The sequence below is a fragment of the Piliocolobus tephrosceles genome, chromosome X, assembly GCF_002776525.5.
Source record: "Piliocolobus tephrosceles isolate RC106 chromosome X, ASM277652v3, whole genome shotgun sequence".
In the NCBI taxonomy this organism is placed as follows: domain Eukaryota; kingdom Metazoa; phylum Chordata; class Mammalia; order Primates; family Cercopithecidae; genus Piliocolobus; species Piliocolobus tephrosceles.
Genome location: NC_045455.1, coordinates 91,110,659 through 91,124,481, shown reverse-complemented (window position 1 = coordinate 91,124,481; position 13,823 = coordinate 91,110,659). Strand labels below are relative to the sequence as shown.

The 13,823-nt window shown below is 44.6% G+C and overlaps 1 protein-coding gene and 1 long non-coding RNA gene across 3 annotated transcripts in view; one reads left to right on the top strand and one right to left on the bottom strand.

Annotated features, from left to right (window-relative positions):
* SPATA13 (spermatogenesis associated 13) overlaps positions 1-13,823 on the top strand; it is an 89,974-nt gene that overhangs the window by 34,997 nt on the left and 41,154 nt on the right. The window lies entirely within an intron of this gene.
* The window catches only part of LOC116418594, a 13,910-nt gene continuing 3,797 nt past the window's right edge, over positions 3,711-13,823 (bottom strand). For both annotated transcript variants that reach the window (XR_004228694.1, XR_004228695.1), the window contains 2 exons: positions 7,349-7,433; positions 3,711-4,951 (listed from right to left, as the gene is read on the bottom strand). This is a non-coding gene — a long non-coding RNA (uncharacterized LOC116418594). The remainder of the gene's footprint in view (positions 4,952-7,348; positions 7,434-13,823) is intronic.

Genomic DNA, 13,823 nt, shown 5'->3' with positions numbered 1-13,823 from the left:
GCTCTGTCGCCCAGGCTGGAGTGCAGTGGCCGGATCTCAGCTCACTGCAAGCTCTGCCTCCCGGGTTTATGCCATTCTCCTGCCTCAGCCTCCCGAGTAGCTGGGACTACAGGCGCCCGCCACCTCGCCCGGCTAGTTTTTTGTATTTTTTAGTAGAGACGGGGTTTCACCATGTTAGCCAGGATGGTCTCGATCTCCTGACCTCGTGATCCGCCTAAATCGGCCTCCCAAAGTGCTGGGATTACAGGCTTGAGCCACCGCGCCCAGCCCTTTCTTTGCTTTCAATTAAGCTTTTCTCTTTCATTTGAGACAACTTACTCCATCACAGCCTACGGAAGCTCCTAATTTTTCTGTACTTACGTTGGGTTCCAACTATACTTCCTCCTTTAACTGGTCTGTTTATGTTGATCAGAAGTCAAATTTGATTGCTTTTCAGAATTCTTACTTTGCATTTCAGATTCCTTCTTCTCTATTATCCATTCCCCTTCTCTTTCTGCTTATCTTGTCCAGAGCTCAGATTAGCTTGCTTTTCTTGTCTCGCAGAGAGGAGACTGTCCAGTTTCCTTCACTGTTAGACTTGAGTGGGATCTTCACAGAGACAAGCACAGGACGAATGCACACCCATGCACCGAAGTCAGTCGATATGGGTAGACCCCTTTCAAAACATGATACCTGTTCTGTCACACTTCTTGAAAGCCCTTTAGTTAACCATTAAGTATACTATATTAGAACGTTTAGTAATAATGCCAGATAATAAGGGAGGAGCGTCCAGATTAGGTACAATAATAGCTAGATATAAAAACTAGAGAAAATGCCCTTTTGGGGGGGACACAAACTTGGCAAGTTGACTTGCTTTAAAGAATGTTTCTAACTTACTGAAGTAATTGCTCAATTTGATTTTTTAAATTTTTACTTTTTTTTTTTTTTGGACAAATACAGTTCTTTTATGCAAGCTAGGAAAGAAAAGCAAATTGACCCGGTCTGGCCCTCTAGTGAGCTAGGCTGAATTACTCATTCTTTATCAGAGTGATACAATAATATGAATTGCTAGCAGGCAGGTTGTAAAACTAAATCATAACCATCTGTCCACATTTTTCATGAGGAAACAACCAAAAATTGAGTCCTTTAAAGGCAGGTTATAAATAAATAACATCTTGATCTGTGAAGGGGACAGCATGACCCAAATTACATGCTAGCCAGCCTGTCTGAGAAGCACAGCTGAGCTGGCCAGTGAGTGGTGGAGAGAGCAGCGCTTTTGAAAACCTGCTCTGAGACAATAAGAATTCTGGATTCTGGTCGGGTGTGGTGGCTCACGCCTGTAATCCCAGCACTTTGGGAGGCCAAGGTGGGTGGATCACCTGAGGTCAGTTCAAGACTAGCCTGACCAACATGGTAAAACCTCATCTCTTTCCCTACTAAAAATACAAAATTAGCTGGGTATGGTGACCTGCCTGTAATCCTAGCTACTTGGGTCCTTGAGGCAGGAGAATTACTTAAACATGGAAGATAGAGGTTGCAGTTAGCCTACATCATGCCATTGCACTCCAGCCTGGGCAACAAGAGTGAAACTCCATCTCAACAACAACAACAAATTATGGATTCTGCTTGTGAATAAGAAAGCAAGTAAAAAGTGTCACAGGTGTGCAGAATTGGTCCTTGTTTATACCAGAGTTTACCATGAGAATAAAGAAAGGCCAGGCATGGTGGCTCACGTCTGTAATCCCAGCACTTTGGGAGGCTGAGGTGGGCAGATCACTTGAGCCCAGGAGTTTGAGACCAGCCTGGCCAACATGGTAAAACCCCATCTCTACTAAAAATACAAAAAATTAGCCAGGAGCGGTGGTGCGTGCCTATAGTCCCAGCTACTCAGGAGGCTGAGATGGGAGGATTGCTTGAGCCTGGGAGGCAAAGGTTGCGATGAGCCAAGGTTGCACCACTGCCCTCCAGCCTGGGCAACAGAGCAAGACCTCCTCTCTGCCAAAAAAAAAAAAAAAAAGAGAGAGACTGAAAAGTTAGACATATGAGTGAGAAATAAGATACTTAAATTTTGAAAATAAATGTCTTAGTGATAAATCCAGCATGCTACATTTTCCCTTTTACCACAAAAACAAACGAAGGACTATTTTACAAGAAATGTTAAGTTCTAAATGAACACTTTCTAGCACAGAAACACGTCCTCTTCCCCATACAATCAAGGTTGCTGCTCTTCCCCTACTCAGGTCCATGTCAGGAGCTTTGCCAGGGCAGGAAATTAACAAAAGCAGAGCATCTCCTAGCTAGCCACTGGGGAGCAGGGTTAGCATCCTTGGGGTGGACCATCCATATGGGTCAGCTGTAGTTTTGATAAGCATCTGCAGGCTGCCCGTGGGCATCTCGTCTCATGCCTGGCCTTGTGCACACTGAGCTGGGTGCTGGGCCTCCCAGGAACCCCGGGGTCCAACAGCACATGCGAGTGACCCTGCAGGAGTGCTGCTGCCTCCTTGCTAAGCCCGAGAGAATGGGGAAGACCACAGCTCCCAGCGGTCTTAGGGGATCTTATGCGGACTCTTCTTGTGAACAGATCGGTGCGTCTTTCTGCTGCTGTCTGCGGGGAGTGGGCAGGGCAAGGGACTTCCACCTACACGGCCGCCAAGGGGAGCCATCCCCAAAACAGCCCCCAGAGCTTCACTTGCTTTCTTACTCTGGTAGATGTTTCCTGCACAGAATTGAGGTTGTTCTGTATAAAGAAAAAACAAAAATGTACCAAGACATTTTCCAGTGTGTGTAAGACCCAGTGGTTTCAAAGTACATTTGGGGGTTATCATTCAGGGAGTGACATTCTTTCCCTGTCTACCACTCTGGTTTCTTCTGTTTGATTTTGTACTGAATGTATACATCCCCTTAGTAATGGAAAAGATTTACTTATTTATGTATTTATGTACTTTTCCCTGTTTAGGGATTAGTATTGGTTGTAAAACCACGTCAACTCACCATTATACTTTGATGAGCTTAAAATTATTGAGAAATGCTATAGGAGGGGCCAGTAGGGCTTAATCAACCAGTGTTGTCTCTGGAAATGTCCAAGGTGCTCCGAAATCTTTCTGAACTGGATTTTATTTTATTGTACTGTTATTTTAGATTTTCTTTAGAGACAGAGTCTCACTCTGTTGCCCAGACTGGTCTCCAACTCCTGGCCTCCTGCCTTGCCTTTCCAGAGTACTGGGGATTACAGGTGTGAGCCACCACACCTAGCGTGAGTTGTATTTTAAACGTGCTGTTGGTTTTGAAGATACTTCCTTGGTTTTGATCCATTTAACAAACACGTATGTCGCTATTATAAATGAGGCACAGTCCCAGCGGCTGGGCAGGTCTGAGGAAGCTAAAGAGTTGCTACAGAGGTGCCAGTGTGGTGGATGAATAGGAAAGGCCATCACAGCTGCACGCGTGCTGAGTATAAACGGGGAGCATGAGGGCCGGGCGCGGTGGCTCAAGCCTGTAATCCCAGCACTTTGGGAGGCTGAGACGGGTGGATCACGAGGTCAGGAGATCGAGGCCATCCTGGCTAACACGGTGAAACCCCGTCTCTACTAAAAATACAAAAAACTAGCCGGTCGAGGTGGCGGGCGCCTGTAGTCCCAGCTACTCGGGAGGCTGAGGCAGGAGAATGGCGTAAACCCGGGAGGCGGAGCTTGCAGTGAGCTGAGATCCGGCCACTGCACTCCAGCCTGGGCGACAGAGCGAGACTCCGTCTCAAAAAAAATAAATAAATAAAAAATAAATCGGGGAGCATGTCAGTCGGACCAGGGCTGTCCCAAGCCCTCACGGAGGAAGTGACCTCAAATGAGGCTTGAGGGATGAAGGGAGTTAGATTAAGTTTGTTGTTAGGGGGAGTGCGTTCCAGGCAAAAGTGGAGGCCAGAGAAAGGAGAGCACATCTGAGAAGCTGAGAGGAGGAGAGCACATCTGAGAAGCTGAGAGGAGGGTAGCCCAAAAGAAACCCACGCTGATCAGGTCACAGTGTCCCCTAGGCCTCTGTAAGGAGCTGGCAGATCCCGCAGTGTGGCCTGCGCTTGCCTTCCTGGCTCCTCTTCCCTGGTCCCACAAGAAGAGTTGTATCCTCACCAGGAGTCAAGGGCATGACCCCACCAAGCCTGTTTATGGCAGTGCTTTACTATGATGATATGGAACTGATTTAGATAATATGTAAGCAAATAAAATGTGACTATGAGACTGAACGGAGACTTGGCATCTATGACAGTGAAATAGAATAGTTTGGAGAAACCCAGTGAAACTCAGTAAAAGTGAATTGTTAAAGAAAATTCTATCAAATTAGATGAGAATTGACAGCTTGGAAAAAATGGAAATATCAAGGAGTCTGTATTCAGATGGTCTCACCAGTGTCTCTGGTTTTATCGCTCAATGTTGAAGAAGCCAGAACTGAACATCAGAGTGGACGCGTATGGGTGTGGATTGTACATGAGACAATGCAGAATTCTAGTCGGTTGATCGTACACAGGGAGCCTTGTCCTGCATCATGACAAAGGTGAATGATTGCACCTATTTATGTGTTAAAATGTTCATGGCATGCATGCATGGTGGGGCACTTATTTTGGCTTAGGGCTTTTAGGCAGCCCGATTGCTACAAGTCAGAGGACCTCAGCTCCAGGTCAAGGCTGTAGCAGGATGCAGAGGAGGCTGAGAGGTGGGCCTCCCCTAAGGTCAGGCTGCCTGGGAGGACAGAGCCTGGGCAACTGGGAGCCACTGAGGGCTTTTGAGGGGAGTGAAATGATCAGATGAGCATTTCAGAGAGATCATTGGCTGGATCGTGGAGGACTGGAGACCTCAGGAGTCTGTTGCCTCGGAAAATGACGGTGGCACTGGAGATGCGAAGAACTTCGAGGTCGAGGTAATTGGATGTTTGGGGCCAGGGAGCAGCCATCCATGCTGCCTCTGATGCCTGGGTGACAGGGAGCCTAGGAGAAGAGCACGTAGGTCAGTTGGGGAGCTTACTCCATTCCAGGCAGGTGAAGTCAGAGCTACGTGTGGGCAGCTCGATGAAGGTGACATCACCACATCCTTGATTTTGAAGCTCTGATTCTGAGGAGAGGGACCCAAAGCTAGAGGTGAAGATTCGGGAGTCATCAGCAAAGTGGTTCCTAAAACTCTAGGAAGGAGCAAGATGAGGGGGGGTAAAAATGAGAAGAGGATCTTGAACCATGCTCTAGGGACCAACATTTGGGGACCGGTGAAGGCAAAGAAATTCACAAAGAAAATAGAAAACAGGTAGCCAGGCGGGTACGCGGTGTCCCAGATGTCAGAGGAAGCCAGGGCTTCCAGGCGGGAGTGGTTCGCACTGTCAAATGCACAGAAGCATAGAGAGGAAACTACCCACTGGATGCAGCGGCAGGGAGGAGCTTAGTGACCTTAAAAAAACAAAACAGAACAAAGTTTCAGTTCAGCAGTTCAGTGCTAGGGCAGGGCCAGAATGCCATGGGGGGATATTCCGGGAGTTGTCTTAAAATACCTTAAATTGAGGTATTTTATCTATTTTGCTTAAGCCCTGTTGATGGTTTTCTGATTTTATAACTGAAAATATCCCATAAAGGCTCAGGACTAATGAAAAACAATTTGTTAGGCTACGATATAAAAGATTATTTTGTCTGTATATTACCAGTATCTGAAAGCTTGTTGGTATGAATGTGTCAGCGTTTATTCTTACTAAATGTTTTTCAAAGAGATGGTAAGAATACACATCAGAAAGTTACATTCCTTGATTTAGAGTTGATACGAATCCCCAACATTTAGGAAATAGGTGGATTTAATCATAGTAAGTGCTTATATGGTTTCAAATTTGATTTTTTAAATGAAATTAATTGAATTATGAGAAATTACTGAAGGTTATTTCTTTGAAAAATCTTGTAGTAAAGAAATTTATTCAAATTATTTGGATTTATTTTTTGTTTAAAACAATTTTTTTTGTTTTTTGTTTTTTGTTTTCTTTAACTCTTTTGTGATTGTTAAAATCCTACTTCTGATTTGTTGGGATAACAAATTTTTGCACTGATTGTTTGATCAGATCACACCATATTTCTGTTTTTCCTTAGGACTGTCAGTAGAATAAGGCAATAAGAATTCTTGATTCATAGCCTAAGTGCATCACAAAAAGGAGGTTACTCATACAGTTATTCTGGCCTTATTCTGGCCTAATTATTATGAAAATTAATTTTCTTTTTTTGACCTTTGGGTCTAAAAGTGAGAGTATAATCCCAATCCTTGGGCAAGTCCTTTGATCTCAGAGTCTTCATGTGTTTATCAGTAATGGGAGAAATTAATATCCTCTGCCCCACAGATGTGGAAGAATGACCTGGCACACAGTCAGTGTGCAGTGACTATTACTAATTAACTAGGGAAGCATTAACTACACAGGCGACAAGGGCAGTGATGAGCAGGAAACTGTTTTCATCCAGAGTTCTGAGTTACCGATGTAACTGCACCAATCAGCAGTTTAGCTTAGACAAGTCATTTAGTCACTTAGTAAAGTCCTAAACCACTTGGAGTCGATATGGAACAATACACTGTTTAATTATTATCCAAATGTAAGTTAAGCAAATTTAAAATGTATGTTCAGGTTATTAAAAAAAAACATTTTTGATTGGATGTTTTTTATAGATTATCTGAGCCCCAAATTTTAGGTATTGTCTAAAGATTTTTCAATGTATCACCCAGAGACGCCACTAAATCTTTTGTTAAAAGGAAGGAAAACAAGAAAAGCCATAGCAGGCATTGAGGTGTGTGTGATGCCTTTGAAATGACTTTAAGCATCCCATAAAATCTTTTTGTTCTCTTGTTTTTTGAATTATCTGTGTCTGCTTCTGCATGTTACTCAAATCGATTTTCAAATATTTTCTTTCAATAAAGAATCAGAGAGAAAGTAGGAACTCAGGATTCACTTGCTTGGTGCCTGTTGCGTGGTAGCAGCAGAGCTGTCAGGAAAGCCGGTTGGAGAATTGGTGACGGAGCACTTGGACTTTTAGGTGGGGATGCCCTGAGCCTTGCCGCATTCCCTTCTCACCCCACATGTCACTTCACACTCATGCCAAGGAATATTGGCTGTTGATTATACACTGATCCCTGGTTGTCTGAGGGGGGTTGGTTCCAGGACTCCACAGACATCAAACTCTAAGGCTGTGCAAAAGTCCCTGATATAAAATGGCCTAGTATTTGCATATAACCCATGCCCAGCCTCCGTATACCGTAAGTCACCTCTAGATTATTTAAAGGCCTCATATCAATACAATGTAAATGCTGTGTAAATAGTTGTTATACTGCATTGTTTAGGGAGTAGTTACAAGAAAAAAGTCTGTACATACTCAATACGGTCACAGTTTCTTCAATGTTTTCGATCTGCGGTTGGTTGAGTCCACAGATGTGTAACCCACCGGTCCGGAGGGCCAGCTGTATTTAGAAAACAAGATGAATCCATTCACTTATCAGTACTCACAGCGAGTGTTTTCCTGACTGCTAAGACTGCCTGTAGTAAAATGTCTGTTTTCTGACTGCTAGGAGACAGCCTGGATTCCACAGCATCCAAAGGAATTTCGAAATTATGAACGGCTTCTGTATGCAGGAACGAGGACTACAAATACGGCCTTTAGTGACGTATCGCCTGCAAGTCTTGGAGATTGTGTTAGCTCCATAGCAGTGATCTTAGCTGGTGTTTCATGCCTCATTGTTGCCTATCATCGAGATTTGTTTGGAAGGAATATAGTGTTCTATTTCTGTCTCAGAAAAACATCATAAACTATTAAACTTTTTTTTTTTAGCAAACTCATGAAATTTCATCTTTTAGCAGTTAAAACATTCTCAATTCTTAACTGCTCGAGTTAAAAAGTAAAAGTTATTGAAAATAGCATCTGTCTTATTGCTAAGCTTCAGAAATTGGATTTTAAAAGAAGAAAGAATACTAAAAGTCAGAGGAAGGAGAATGAGAGAGCTAAACATCTAGCGAACCACTGCCAGGAGCCAGTAGCACTCTGTACGTATTCCTGGCCTGATCTTACAGACAAAGTCAGGCCTTAGAAATATTCAGTAACTTTTCCTAGTTTGGCTAAGCAAGATGTAATGAGTAGACAGTGGAGTTAGCATTCAAATGAGATCAGACTGGAAAACACAGATTGCTTTCCATTCTACTCAGTTTCCCATATGTTTTCTCCATCACAAAACACAATACCGTCTAATTGATTTGCACAAGGATATGCCTGTTGACAGTTTTAAAGACCACGTCCCAATAATTGCCTTCTATTAAAACAAAAAAGTTACATTCCTCCAATCCCTATTGTGTTCTTGTTAGTTTGAAATGTGCTGGGTCCTAAGGGTCTGAAAATAACCAGGTAAATACAGAAAAGGAGTGAAATCTGTGCTAGGTCCTGAAGGATGAACAATCCACGTGTGTTCACAGAGAACAGGAAAACAATGGCCCTCAGCTGAAGACGGCACCTGATCTTTTAAAGGACGATTTTATATTTATTTCTGCATTAATCAAAGTTCTAATCCGTGCCCAGGTCCAGCGTATGTTGTTTGGAGCTGTGTTTGGAGAGGGTGGGACATGGAGTAGGGGTGAACGATGAAGGGGTTCGTTGAAGCCGCCGAGAGCACATATTCGCTGGTTTTGTGTGTTCAGGTCTGCGTTGCTCCAGAGTGAAAAGCAGTTGCTCCGAAGGCATGAAGAGAGGCCCTTTTTCTCCAGAGCTGTCTTGAAGCAGGCCGGGGCGGGTCTCACAGAGTTTGCCTTTGTACTTCAGGCTCCATTTCCTGAGCTGGGTGTGATGGGGCCCGCCCCTCCTGTGGCGAAGAGGCTGTGGCTGCTGAGTGGCTTTTCAGTCAGACCTAAACTCAGCCTGCCTTTGCCCAACAGGAGTCGGCCTGCCGAAGCAGCGTCCACCCTGCTCATCAGTCTGTGCTGGGACATGCCGTGCCCCGTGTTACGTTCAATGCCTTTCAGGTTTTCTTTGGAAAGTAGCATCACTGCGACCTGTAGATGAATGATCGTGTTTGTCTCTAATCCATTCAGAATGAAGGGGTCACTCTGGATACTGGATTATTTATGGGAGTGGACATTGGCCTGAATAACTGATAGCAAATGTAGCAACTTGTTCCCTGTGAAGGACTTTCCCATCCCAGCTTTAGAAAGTGCAGCCCTGTCTCGGCTGTGGGAGACGGCCAGGGATGTCCACAGGTCCTGGCTGTGTCACTCCTGATTCTGAGTAGTCATTGTCCGTACGGGAATTGGGATCATGGCTCGTTCCAGCCCGTGGCAGCCTTGGTTCTTGGCTGATGTGCCCATCCTTCGGCACATTTCCTAAAGCTGATAGCCACGTTTCCCAGGGACAGCATGACTCTCGCCTGGGGCCTGCCCCTCTGCCTAGCACCTGTCCCGTAGTTCTTGGTAATGGGGTCACATCAAAGTTAGTGGGGACATAAAGTTCCAAGGATATTCCTGGGTTCCGGATATGTCTGTACCATGAAGGGAGGCCGCTCTTTACAGAAGCTGCAGCAGGTGGGAAACTTTGGTGCTGGTCATCTCTCTGCACTTAATTAGGAGGTGGTCATAGAAGAAAATATCTACCATGTCATACTTAAGAAGCTAACAGAAATGTGGAGCTCAAAGGAACCTTAATGGCCACTCAGTCTCAAGAACCTTAATGAACCTACTCAGTCTCCAGAAATCCTCCTGGAGAGGTCAAGTGCTGATGACTGTTCCGAGTTTGAGATACTACTGCTAACTTGCCTCTCCAATAATTTTATGACATTTCTTTCCCATATGTATGTAAATATATATGGGTTTTGGGACTAGCTTAGCAGAAATAACTCTCTGTATCTATAGAATGAAAATGATCATAGCATCTTCTGTGTTTTCAACATCTAGTTTTAAAAATTAATTTTAATTTTTATAGAGAGAATGTCTTGCTCTGTCACCCAGGCTGGAGTGCAGTGGCCTAGTCATAGCTCCCTGCAGCCTCGAACTCCTGGGCTCAACGGATTCTTTCATCTTAGCCTCCTGAGCAACTGGGACTCAAGGCGTGTCACCAAGCTGGGCTGATTTTTTTATTGTTTGTAGAGATGGGGTCTTATTGGCCGGGCGCGGTGGCTCAAGCCTGTAATCGCAGCATTTTGGGAGGCCGAGACGGGCGGATCACAAGGTCAGGAGATCGAGACCATGCTGGCTAACACGGTGAAACCCCATCTCTACTAAAAAATATAAAAAAATTAGCCGGGCGAGGTGGCGGCGCCTGTAGTCCCAGCTGCTCGGGAGGCTGAGGCAGGAGAATGGCGTAAACCTGGGAGGCGGAGCTTGCAGTGAGCTAAGATCCGGCCACTGCACTCCAGCCTGGGCGACAGAGCGAGACTCCGTCTCAAAAAAAAAAAAAAGAGAGAGAGATGGGGTCTTACTCTGTTGCTGTGGCTGGTCTCAAACTCCTAGCCTAAAATGATCCTCCCACCTTGGCCTCTCAAAGTGCTGGGATCAAGGCATGAGCCACCACACACAGCCCTCAGTGTTTATTTTGTCCTCTCTGATTTCTCAGCTTTTCATGTTAATATGTAAGTTAGATATCTCCACTCCTACCTGTGGATCTGATCCCTTTGCTTAATCCTTTCAGTGTTGCCAATAACGGTCATTTCCCAGTCCCAGTGAGGTAACGGTATCTTATCCAAAGAGAAGAGATTAATTTGGGGGTTGAATTTTCCTTTTTTTTTTTTTTTTTCCAAGGCGGGGCTTCCCTCTTGTCACACAGGCCGGCGTGCAGTGGTACAGTCTCAGCTCTCCGCAGCCTCAACCTCTCAGTCTCAAGGGATCCTCCCACCTCAGCCTCCCAAAGTGCTGGGATTATAGGCATGAGCCACCAATGCCCAGCCAGGATTTCAAGACTTCCTTGAACTATGGTTTAGGTTTTTGTGGTAGCATTCTTTTGATCTGGTAAATGTGGGCTCTGATCACTAAAAAAAAATTTAAGCTAAAAGTCACAGCTCCTTGTTCTGTCATGACCCTTTCTACATTAGTAGTATAACTTCTTCCAAAACCATCTCAGAAGGGTGGTTGGCTGATGTGTCCATCTTCGAGCCCATTTCCTGACGTTGGTGGTTGTCCTTTGCCACAGAATAGTGTGACCCTGTTCCCTGGGCTCCTCCATCTACTGTCCTGCAGTGCTTGGTAATGGGGCCATATCCAAGCTGGTGGGGACATCAAAGGGTTGTTGGGTCACATCCTTTGAGAAGATGCCTCATTTCTTTTTTTTTTTTTTTTTTTTTTTTGAGACGGAATCTCGCTCTGTCGCCCAGGCTGGAGTGCAGTGGCCGGATCTCAGCTCACTGCAAGCTCCGCCTCCCGGGTTCACGCCATTCTTCTGCCTCAGCCTCCCGAGTAGCTGGGACTACAGGTGCCTGCCACCTCGCCAGGCTAGTTTTTTGTATTTTTTTAGTAGAGACGGGGTTTCACCATGTTAGCCAGGATAGTCTCGATCTCCTGACCTCGTGATCCAGCCGTCTCGGCCTCCCAAAGTGCTTGGATTACAGGCTTGAGCCACCGTGCCCAGCCAAGATGCCTCATTTCAAGGCAGTCTTTATTTATTTACTTGTTTTCCTTCTTTTTATTTTGTTTTGCATACACAATAATCTCTAGTGAATGCCTCTGGTTTAAGATCCTATAATCCCACGCATGTTAGTCTAGTGTCCTGACCCCATCTCTGGATTGAAAGTGCTTGGGAAACAGAAACTATCCTTTTGTACCAGATGCCAATGAAAAGTGAAAGTGAACAAACAGACCCTACCAAATTCTAAGAAATGAGGCCAAGAGAGCTTTTTGAAAAGTAATTATTTTAACAACAACAACAAAAACTTTATAGAGAATGAGAACACTGGATTTTATTTGCCTCCTTCTAGAATTTAGGCTTTGTTGGGATGGATAACCTTGAGAATTAATTCCTGCTTTCTGCTGTTTTGTATCTGAGTATTATGCATTTTACTTGCATTTAGAATGCATTTAGAATGACTAAGCTCAAACCCACCTATTCATTCCATGGTCTTCGCTAGTTTCTCAATTCATGAGAAAAGATATTGATATTCCAGATTTTGCCTCATGGCAGTGCTTCTCCAAGTATGTTGTATAGTTTCTTGAGTTTCCTAGAACAACACTTCTGAAACCTGAATGTGCATTTGAACGAGCTGGGATGTTGTTAAAATGCTAATTCTGATTCTACAGACCTGGGGCAGGGCCCAGGAATCTGAATTTCTCACCAGCTCCCGGTCATGCTGATGCTGCTGGTCCATCGGCCCTACTATGAGTAGCAAGGCCAGAGGATACCTTCTTTTGGTGTAGTAATATGTGTTGTTGTGGAAAGAGAGCATCATGGCCAAACACGATTGTTAAATTCTGTGTTAAACAAGATGGCACAGCTGTCAGTGCGAACTTCTTAGAGCCTGTGATTACTGATGAATCCTGTAGGATGTCCAAGAAGTAGATACAATATACAGTGGTTTTCAGACTATTTCCTTGGAGCACAGTATGCAACTAGTATTCCATGAGATATATGTAGGAGACTTTACATGAGAGAGAGTAGTCTGCTGGGAAAAACAATATCAAGGAGTCTTTTTGAGTCTATAATTTAATAAACTACCACCTTTATTGTGAATGTGCCTCTATTGAATGAATTGTCTGTTAAACATCTTAAATATTTGCTTCTTTTAAATCATCTTTTTTTAAATTCCTGTAAGAGGCTGGGCTCTGTGGCTCATGCCTATAATCCCAGCACTTTGGAAGGCTGAGGTGGGCGGACCACCTGAGGTCAGGAGTTTGAGACCAGCCTGGCCAACATGGTGAAGCCACATCTCTACTAAAAATACAAAATTAGCTGGGTGTGGTGGTGCACCCCTGTAATCCCAGCTACTCGGCTGAAGCAGGAGAATCACCTGAACCGGGAGGTGGAGGTTGCCGTGAGCAGAGATCACACCACTGCACTCCAGCCTGGGTGACAGAGCGAGACCCCATCTCAAAATAAAATAAATAAAATTTCTGTAAGAGAAAGATTTCCAGCTGATGTGGTCATAAGAGTTTGTGTGTGGCCGGGCGCAGTGGCTCAAGCCCATAATCCCAGCACTTCGGGAGGCCGAGACGGGCGGATCACGAGGTCAGGAGATCGAGACCATCCTGGCTAACAGAGTCTGGTGACAGAGCCAGACTCCGTCTCAAAAAGAAAAAAAAAAAAGAGTTTGTGTGATCTTGTGTGTGTTTCACTTGTCGTGCGGGTAACTAAGACTATGAGTTTCCCAGAAAACTGTCCTTACCTGCATTTAAGGGTAGGATGCACCAGATCAATAGAAATAGCCACAGTTATTTGAAGATAGAAAAGCCTACAATATCGGGTATAGTCAACATGTGTGTTATGACTAATCACACAGCTTTCCATTCTGAGTTCAGGCTGTGATTTCTCTGGGAACTCACATGTTACTAGGGGACCACAGGTTTTTTGGAGCAACAGCAGCAGCATCATGGCTAATCCCCAGTTAAGAGTCAGTGCTTCTCCAAACACTGGACTATGTTCTCGAGTAACTGTGAGGATTATTGACTGTCCAGTTATCCCTACTCCACAGATGTGGAAAGTGAGCTTCCTGGAGACTCAGAAACTTTCCCTGATTTTGTTATGGGAAAGCAGATTTTGAACACAGGCAGACTGACTCCAAAGCTCATCACTGTAAAGCCTGCATTTTACTAATTGGCACTATCACTTGTTTAACCCCGATGGATGATGGATGGATGGATGGATGGATGGATGGATGGATGGATGGATGGAT